The 9,632-nt window shown below is 41.4% G+C and overlaps 1 pseudogene; it reads left to right on the top strand.

Moving 5' to 3' along the window:
- The first annotated feature begins 4,500 nt into the window (after positions 1–4,500).
- Positions 4,501–6,549, top strand: LOC147635380 (uncharacterized; annotated as a pseudogene).
- The last annotated feature ends 3,083 nt before the right edge of the window (positions 6,550–9,632 follow it).

Here is a 9,632-nt window from a genome sequence, read left to right as displayed (position 1 = left end):
ACCTACTCTAACACCGACTCTGATATATTACCAAGTTTTTTACCGACTCTAACATCGACTGGAATATCGACTTTTATACCTCGACTCTGATATCGAGTTTTTTACCGACTCTAATATTGGCTTTTATACCGAGTCTGTTAATCGGAAATACTGGCTTTTATACCGAGTCTGTTAACTGGAAATATTTTGGGCAGTGAGGGAGGATGGTCCCCTGTCTATTAATTGGGAATTCTTCGGGAAGTTAGGGAGGATGGCCCAAGGGGGCCATCCTCCCTCACTGCCCAGACTATCCTATGTAAATATTTGGAACATATTAAAAATACAATTATTGGAGATGAACACAAAAGCATTGTATTGATCATCAATATTTTATATTGAGTTTGGGATACCAAAAAGAAAGGGTTTGAGCCCTTAGGCATACAAAATAGTGATAAAACAGATGACCCGGTTGTGACACTAATCTTCCTCATTCACTAGCATCCTCCTCTTGCTTATCTCCCATATCTTTCCCTTCCTCCCCCGCATATTCTTCCTAGTTGTCTTCATCAGAAGTGATTTTAGTAGCTTCCAAGGGCCCGGGAATATCCTCCTACAAAACAAAATCAAGCTAAGACCTGAGAGGAAGAACAAGAGACTACATCGATGACATCGTAAAGAGGAAGAGATAGAGAAAGAGACTACATACCTCCTCATCTGATTGAGGAGCTTGGTGACGGGCACTTTATGCCTTTCCTCCTACCATACCCTCTCTCACGAGGAGTGGCCTTATGCTCAATATACTCAAACTACAAGATACACAAAGAAAGATATTAATACATGTTATTATGCCATGCAAAAAAAAACTTAGCATACAAGTTAAAAATACTTACAAAATCCTCGTTTAAAGCTTGCCCAACCGCCACTGCCAAGGTAAGAAGAGGAGCCCACCTCTAAGCGCACTTTCGCCACATCAAGTTATTGCTTCCATTTTTCGGGCTAGTGTCTACCTTCTTGATAATCTTTCACTCTTCTTTGTCTAGCCAATCCGGCTTCCCTTTTCCCTCCCTATAAGCATCACGAGCCTTGGATCAACAATGGCTCGTGAAATCCCTCATTTTTTTGTTCATGTAGGATGTGGAGAAACGGTCATCCCACGGAGGGTATGGGAAACTCCCGGTGAAGCGTGGAGATCACATAATCCTTTCTCCCCTTATCTTGCTTCCTTCAGGGGAGCATGACACTATGGCGAAAGGCCAAGGCTGTCAAATCATGCATCCGGCCCAAAACCTTCTTCCCGTCCTCATTTTGGATGATGCCCCCTCATCATCCACAAGACATGAGTAGCCCTGTGAGGAAGCTCTCTACACGGGGTGTGAGAAGGGGTGTGGGTGGGTGTAACCTCAATATATGGGGCAGCTATAGATGGGCATGTAGAACTGCGAGACGAGAAGGTGTAGCCTAGGGTGTATTTTGTACGGATGTGGAGACATGGAATCCATGAGACCGAGAAGGTCGTCGTACCGTGGGGGGGGGTCGATGGCATCGGTGTCACCACAACATCCCCGTGACCTCTGCTCTCTATCTCTCTGTCATGAGGAAGAGACGGACGCTGAAGACCTAGAGGCTGAAGCTCGCGAAGTGGATGTGGAAAGATAGACTCCGAGCTCAGAAGCTGCTCTATGTTGTTGCTTGGGAGTCATGCAGGCCATAAATGCCCGATACTCCTTGTTATTAGTGAGAGGGATAGCCATATGATTTAGACAAAACCACACGTGATTAGTAGGCATGCTTGTGTCTTAGACACGTGATTAGGCTCTATGCATGCAGGCCTATGGGCATAGAGTCTAAGAATGGACAAGAAGATATCCATGGCTCTATGCATGCATAGAGCCATGGGCATCCATGCCTCCATTCTTAACCTCTATGCATGCATAGAGCAATCGTGCATGCATATGGCTCTATTCATGCATAGAGCAATCATGCATACATATGCCTCTATTCATGCATAGAGCAATCATGCATACATATGCCTCTATCCATGCATAGAGCCATGGGCATCCATGCCTCCATTCTTAGGCTCTATGCATGCATAGAGCCATGAACATGAATGCATCTCAGGCTCTATTCATCCATAGAGCCATGCCCATGGCCATAGTTCATAACTCCATGCAGAGAGCCATGCCTCTATGTTTAGGCCATGGGAATCTATGGCTATGGCTATGGCTATGCCCAAAAAATAAGGAACTTGAAAAAAAAAATAAGAGCAAGACAGAGGGTTTGGAGCATACCTTGGAGGGTGGAGAGAGAGAGGAAGCAAAAACCTATAAAATCATACACATAAAAAGCTTAGCAAAACAAAATCCTAGATAACTAGAGTGGAGAGAGAGGTAGAGAAGAGTGAGATGCCAAGGAAAGTAGAAAAAGAGGGAGAGACTCTTACCTTTGGAGAGTGAAAGAGAGGCAGTGGGAGAAAGCAAAAACCTACAAAACCATACACAAAAAAAGATTACCAAAACCAAAGCCTCCTTCATTAGAGTGGAGAGAGAGGTAGAGAGTGAGATGAATGAGAGTGAGGGAGTCTTACCTTTGGGGAGTGGAAATAGAAAAAAAAAACACCAAACCTGCAATACATAAAAAACAAGGACATATGCCCAAAAACACCAATACCTGCAAAGAGAAATGAAGGTAGAGAAGGTTGGAGAGAGAGAGAGAGAGAAGGAGAGGGAAAGACAAAGAAAAAGTGAGGGGAGAGAGAGAGAGGGGGGGAGCCATGAACATGAATGCATCTCAGGCTCTATTCATGCATAGAGCCATGCCCATGGCCATAGTCATAACTCCATGCATAGAGCCATGCAAAAGAGAGCCATGCCTCTATGTTTAGGCCATGGGAATCTATGGCTATGGCTATGCCCAAAAAATAAGGAACTTGAAAAAAAAAATAAGAGCAAGAGAGAGGGTTTGGAGCATACCTTGGAGGGTGGAGAGAGAGAGAGGAAGCAAAAACCTATAAAACCATACACATAAAAAGCTTAGCAAAACAAAATCCTAGATAACTAGAGTGGAGAGAGAGGTAGAGAAGAGTGAGATGCCAAGGAAAGTAGAAAAAGAGGGAGAGACTCATACCTTTGGAGGGTGAAAGAGAGGCAGTGGGAGAAAGCAAAAAAGTACAAAACCATACACAAAAAAAGATTACCAAAACCAAAGCCTCCTTCATTAGAGTGGAGAGAGAGGTAGAGAGTGAGATGAATGAGAGTGAGAGAGTCTTACCTTTGGGGAGTGGAAATAGAAAAAAAACACCAAACTTGCAGAACAGAAAAAACAAGGACATATGCCCAAAAACATCAGTACCTGCAAAGAGAAATGAAGGTAGAGAAGGTTGGAGAGAGAGAGAGAAGGAGAGGGAAAGACAAAGAAAAAGTGAGGGGAGAGAGAGAGGGGGGGTGTGGGGGGGGAAGGGAGGAGAAGGGGTGGCTTACCACAAAACAATATAAAACTCACTATACCCCACACACAGTATACCGCCCGCCGCGGGTTTTTTAAAATTTTCTAGAGTCGGTATTTGGGTCAGTATTAGAGTCAAAATTAGCCTTGGGTAATGTCTGTGAGAAGTCGGTATTGGCGTCAGTATTAGAGTTGGTATTACCGACCCTAATATCGACTCTTATACTGACTCAGATACCAACATAAATACCAACTCAGATACCGACGTAAATACCGACTAATATACCGATCCTAATACTGATGCCTGACAATTTCACATAATGTAGCCGACGTGGTACAAGTCATGGTACATATTGACATGACATTTCAAGTAAAAATGCACACTTTGAACATCAAATCTATCTCTCTCTCTCTCTCTCTCTCTCTCTCTCTCTCTCTCTCTCTCTCTCTCTCTCTCTCTCTCTCTCTCTCTCTCTCCCTCCCTTTGGCCCTTTCACACTCACTCTTCAAATTCATCATGTCCGCATCCTCATCATCAAAGCGTTGGGTTGGGTGTGATGCCTATCTTTCTCAAAGAATCCTTTGCCCTTGTAATGAATGCAAGTGGACCTGAGAAAGGAATGACGAATGGCACTATGATATGTTCGAGATCATCAACGATTTGATCCAGCGCTCATAGATCAAATAGTGGAGCGACATAACTCATCTGTGAGTTTTTCATAAATATGTATGTTTTTGTGCGTGTTTATGTGTGTTTATGCATGCACGTGTGTGTGTGTGTACGTGTGTCTGTGTGTGTGTGTATTTATGTGTGTTTGTGCATGTGTGTATGTTCATGTTATACTGTGTGTGTGTGCTTAAGATTCAATTTTACTTTTATAGGACAGTGGTAATGATATGGAGTACATCTTACGGCCTACAACTCTTTGATGATATTCTATATATTTGATGATAGGAATCTTTTATGTATGTGTGTATGTTCATGTTATATTGTGCATGTGTGTGTGTGTGTGTGTGTGTGTGTGTGTGTGTGTGTGTGCTTAAGACTCAATATTACTTTTATAGGACTCTAGTAATGATATGGAGTACAACATCTTACGGCCTACAACTCGAAGGCACACTAGAACAACACCATCTACAAATATATCCCATCCTGATGACTATGTTGACATATTAGATCAACAAGATAACGAGGGAAGTGACGCAGATGCCAACATAAAAGAAGAACCGCAATATGCACATAATGTGCTAGAAATGGACAAAATGATTGGTGCTCTATTTGAAGACCATGGTGGACAACCTGACCTAATTCAAGAAGCATTGAAAGCACAGGCTGGCACTCCATTGTATGATGGATCCCAAATATCAAAGCTGAAAATCTACCTTTGCATTATTGAATCTACAATCCATTTATGGATGGAGTGATAAAAGTGTTACTGAATTGTTTAGATATGTATTTTGTACTCCTATCTAAGTAATTTGAAAGAATGGTGTGTTCTTACCATGATGTTCAATGTCTTTGTAGGCTATTAAAGGAGATTATTTTACCAGAGAGAAATAAGATGCCATCTTCAAGAGATGAGGCTAAAAAAATCTTATGGAACTTAGGAATGGACTACAATTGCATCCATGCATGTTCCAATGATTGCATCTTGTTTCGAAATGAATATGCAGAACTAGACAAGTGTCCCAAGTGTGGTTCAAATAGGTATCGACAAGATCTACAAGGAGCCACTACCCCAATGAAAACACTAAGACACTTTCCAATAATCCCTCGCATTCAACACATGTTCAAGTGCAAGTCTATTTCTGAGCTAATAACATGGCATTCAAATAATTGTTCCACAGATGGTGTATTATGCATCCCTGCTCATTGTGCTACTTGGAATCATATCAAGGATCGATGGCGGGAATTTAAGAGAGAACCACGTAATTTGCATTTGGGTCTTGCTATGGATGGAGTGAATCCATTTGGGATGCGCTCTACATCTTGGAGTACATGGCTAGTAGTTTTGGTAAGTTATAATATTCCTCCTTAGCTATCGATCAAAAAAGGACATCTTCTATTGGCCTTGTTGGTCCTTGGCAAGTACAAGGCTAAGAATATGGATGTGTTCTTACGACCACTTGTGGATGAGCTTGACAACTTGATACATGAGACATATAAAGACGAGTTTTATCTCTCTCTCTCTCTCTCTCTCTCTCTCTCTCTCTCTCTCTCTCTCTCTCTCTCTCTCTCTCTCTCTCATGAAAGTGCAGGGTTAAGTCCCGTGAGTTAGTCTAAAATCATGAAATGGTATTTTCACAAAAGTGTAGGGTTAAGTCCCGTGAGCTAGTCTAAAATTGTGAAATGGTATTTCCGTGAAAGTGCAAGGTTAAGTCCCATGAGTTAGTCTAAAATCGTGAAATGGTATTTCCATGAAAGTGCAGAGTTAAGTTCCGTGAAACATGTTTTCGTGAAAGTGCAGGGTTTAGTTCTGTGAAACATGTTTTCGTGAAAGTGCAGGGTTTAGTTTCATGAAACATGTTTCCATGAAAGTGCGGGGTTTAGTTTTGTGAAACATGTTTCCGTTTATACCCTATTGAAGAGTAAATGGGTGAGTGTAGTTTATGAAGTGGTAGGTCAAGGAAACAAAAGATTCGTATACAGCAACCAGTTTTTGTGAATATATAGTACCGTGAGAGTGTAGGATGTGATTCACCAAATGGATTGTGGGGTTTGTGAGATGATGAGAATGTATGTATTTGAAGATACGAGGAGCAATCAACCACACCTATGAAATTAATTAAACTTTTACCATTATTAGTGAACTTTCAATCATGCAATTTATGCTCAAGAAGGAAAGAATTGAAAACGCGAAAAGAAAACGCAAAGGCAAGGTACAAGCTCCCACCTTAACCCGCATATGTCGATTTCACAGGCAGATGCTCAAACGGGAATCGAAATCGTGGAGATGTAAGCTTGTAGATCATGCACACGATGTAGACGACGACGAACACGAAATGCATGAAAAGGGAAAGAAATTTGATTTTATGGCACGACCGTCATACTGGGTGACTGTCTTAATGAAGAATGCCACATGGCTTCCCATGATTGGTCGAAAAAAATGTGACCATTTCACAGCGTGAACCTTTTAGACCTAGTTCACGGCATGAATTGTTTAGATCATTTCATGGCGTGAACTTTGAGGACCAATTGACGGCATTAACTGTTTAGACTATTTCATGATGTGAACCATTTTGAACCAATTCACGACGTGAACTATTTTGTGCCGAGTGTGTGCAAGGTTGATACCCTACGTTCCTTTCATGCTCAGACACTTAATCATGCATTCAAAGGTTAGCTGAAGTGAATGATCCCCGTTTTTACCTTGTATCCATTTTTTAGTAATGGATACCTTTATTTTGTTTATTTTCGAAAACCAAGGTGGTACTTTGGCACTTCTGGGAATTTGTTGTTGCCATCATTTTAACTACGTGTGAGAGTGCTTGATCTTTCCCTCCATCTAACTGACGAGTGCTTCTACTAAATCCTGTTGATTGGGGTTTGTATCTGTGTCCCTCCATCTAACTGACGAGTGCTTCTACTAAATCCTGTTGATTGGGGTTTGTATCTGTGTCCCTCCATTGCACCTTCTCCTTCTTCTTTGTATCTGTGTCCATTTGTTGCACCTTTTCCTTCTTCTTCTTAATAACATTGCCTAGCTCCTCTATCGTGGTGGATACAAGTAGCGGGTTTGTTATCTTTAGTTTATCCTATTGGATTAGCTTATTCCTCCACACCAATGTTTGTGCATTCCTAGCATTTGTTTTAGTCAGGATTTAGCTCTGAATGCCCTTACTGTCCTTTTCTTTATGTCTATAGGTATTTGCAACAATGGGCTTTGGGTGGAATTTGGGCACCCATATTGTTGTATTGCCCTAGTAATAGCCTTGTGCCACTAGCTATTCCTTTCAAACCCATTACTTACAAGAGGACCTTGTGGAGTGCTGTTTTTTTGGAATACTACCAGGTTACAATTGAAGATCATTTATGTCCCTTATCTAATCTTTGAACTTTTTTCTCTGATTCCTTATTTACACCCTTCTCATCATTGCATAGTTGGTTTTCAAGTTGACCCTTAGGCACCCACTGTTGCGTACCTGATGACTTTTGCTGTTTTTTGCGTATGGGTTATGGGGTTGATGCCTTCTCTAGTATGTGAGCTGTTGTTACGGTGCTTGGTGTTTCAATATCCTCAATCATGGCTTGCTTCCCCCTTTGTATATTGGGCTCCATATAAGGGCACGAAAATGACGTTGTTTCTCTCGTTTAGTTGTGTCGTTCTCTTTTCCCATTGGATATTACATTTACTGGTGCAAATCCAAGATCATCCCAGGATCATTTCCTCCTCCATCGATCCTGCAGGCATAACAAACACCTTCCCAACCAAGGGATTATTTCTGATGGAAACATTAACACTTAGAAATCCCTCAGCTTTCGTAGTTGTCAAGTGCACACTTTGTACTTATGCATTGGTGAACTCAAGGTGTGGTTTTTGTCTAGAGCTACCCATGTCTCATATGATATCAAATTATGACTTAATCCCGTATCTATCAATGCAATGCTCGTTGCATGACTTTTAGTCATATAGACTCCCACCCTGAGCCATGCTAGCTCAATGTCTAGTTCATCCTCATCAAGTAAAGTTAGTGAAGCCATGTTCACATGCAACATCCTCTTCTGAAGTATCTATTTGCCCTTGGCCTCTCTTGCCTTAGCTTCTTCTTGATCTTGCTTGATTTTTTCTTTTGCGAGCTCCTTCCATTGTTTTAAAAGATGTTCTTGCAAGAGAATCTCTTGGGTCAGTGGTCCAAAATATTTTTTAAGCTTGCTTCCATTGACGTAACCCTCCATTTGTATGCCCTCAATTGTTTCAATTCTAACCGACCCTTGAGGTGTAATTTCAGACACTCAGAAAGGTCCTAACTCTCTGTACTTGAGTTTCTTTTTATTGGTGCTGCCTACACCATACATGAGGACAAGGTCCCCCGTTTCTAGTCCCTTTTATTTCAAGTTATTGTCAAACCAGTATTTTCTTCGTAATTTTTCTACCATAAGACCATGTGATGCAATTAGTCTGGTTTCATCAAGTTTCTCTAAGTCTATTAGCCTCTCAGCTAATGCATTCTCATTTGCACTGCAATTTTCAGGCTTGGAACTAGACACTCCATAGGCATTACTGCTTCAACACCATAAGCTAGACAGAAGGGAGTATATCCCATCGCTACCTTATACGATGTTCGATATGCCCATAAAGGTACCGTTAGCTTATGTTCCCAATCCATTCGACTTGCTTCTAATGTTTTTGTCAAGATAGTACACAAAATCTTGTTTGTACTCTCCGCTTGACCATTAGCCTGGATAATAAGGGGGGATGACTTCCGATGGACTACAAGGAATCCAGCAAGTAAGTGATCAATCACCTCATTAATGAAGTGTGAACTGCAATCACACTGAACTAACGCTAATGGGCAGCCGGATCTTGAAATGATTTGTTTATATAAGAACTTAGCTGTTGTTCGTGCATCAGCTCTCTTAGAGACTCTAGCTTCTACCCATTTTGTGAAATAGTATGTGGCCATGATCACATATCGGGCTTGTAATGGATGCGTAACTAGACTAATAGGTCCAAAAAAATTAATTCCCCATTTCTCAAAAGGTTATCTTACAATAACAGGGGTAAGGGGCATCCTGTCCCTTTGTTGTGAGATAGCAAATTGTTGATACTCTTCGCACCTTTCAACAAACTCTATAGCATCCCCGAACAATGTAGGCCACTATAGTCCTGCTTTGAAGCACCTTGTGAGTTGTAATCTCTCCAGCGAAATGTCCTCCAGCTATCCCTGATGAGTGTGCTTCATCCAATATTGTGACGAACTCGTCTTCCCGCACACATCTCCTTTAGACATTGTCCTTATCTAGCTTGTATATTTCTCCAACAATTAATTAATAAGGTGCAGCTAGCTTAACAAGCTGCCACATTTTATCTTTATTCAAGGGTCATTCTGTAGGAAACCATAAGCTAGATAATTTGATATTTCTTCTCTCCATTCGGGCACCATGTCCAGTTTGAATAAACAAGCATCAGGGAGGTCATCAACACCAACACCCGTTTGCCAGTTCCCCATTTGGAATCCTCGACTTATTATCAGCCAACACATGATGTGTT

The sequence above is a fragment of the Cibotium barometz genome, chromosome 9, assembly GCF_041138505.1.
Source record: "Cibotium barometz isolate CiBa-2024 chromosome 9, ASM4113850v1, whole genome shotgun sequence".
Taxonomy (NCBI): Eukaryota; Viridiplantae; Streptophyta; class Polypodiopsida; order Cyatheales; family Cibotiaceae; genus Cibotium; species Cibotium barometz.
Note: the sequence above shows the minus strand (reverse complement) of the source record. Positions and strands in the feature narration are given on the sequence as shown.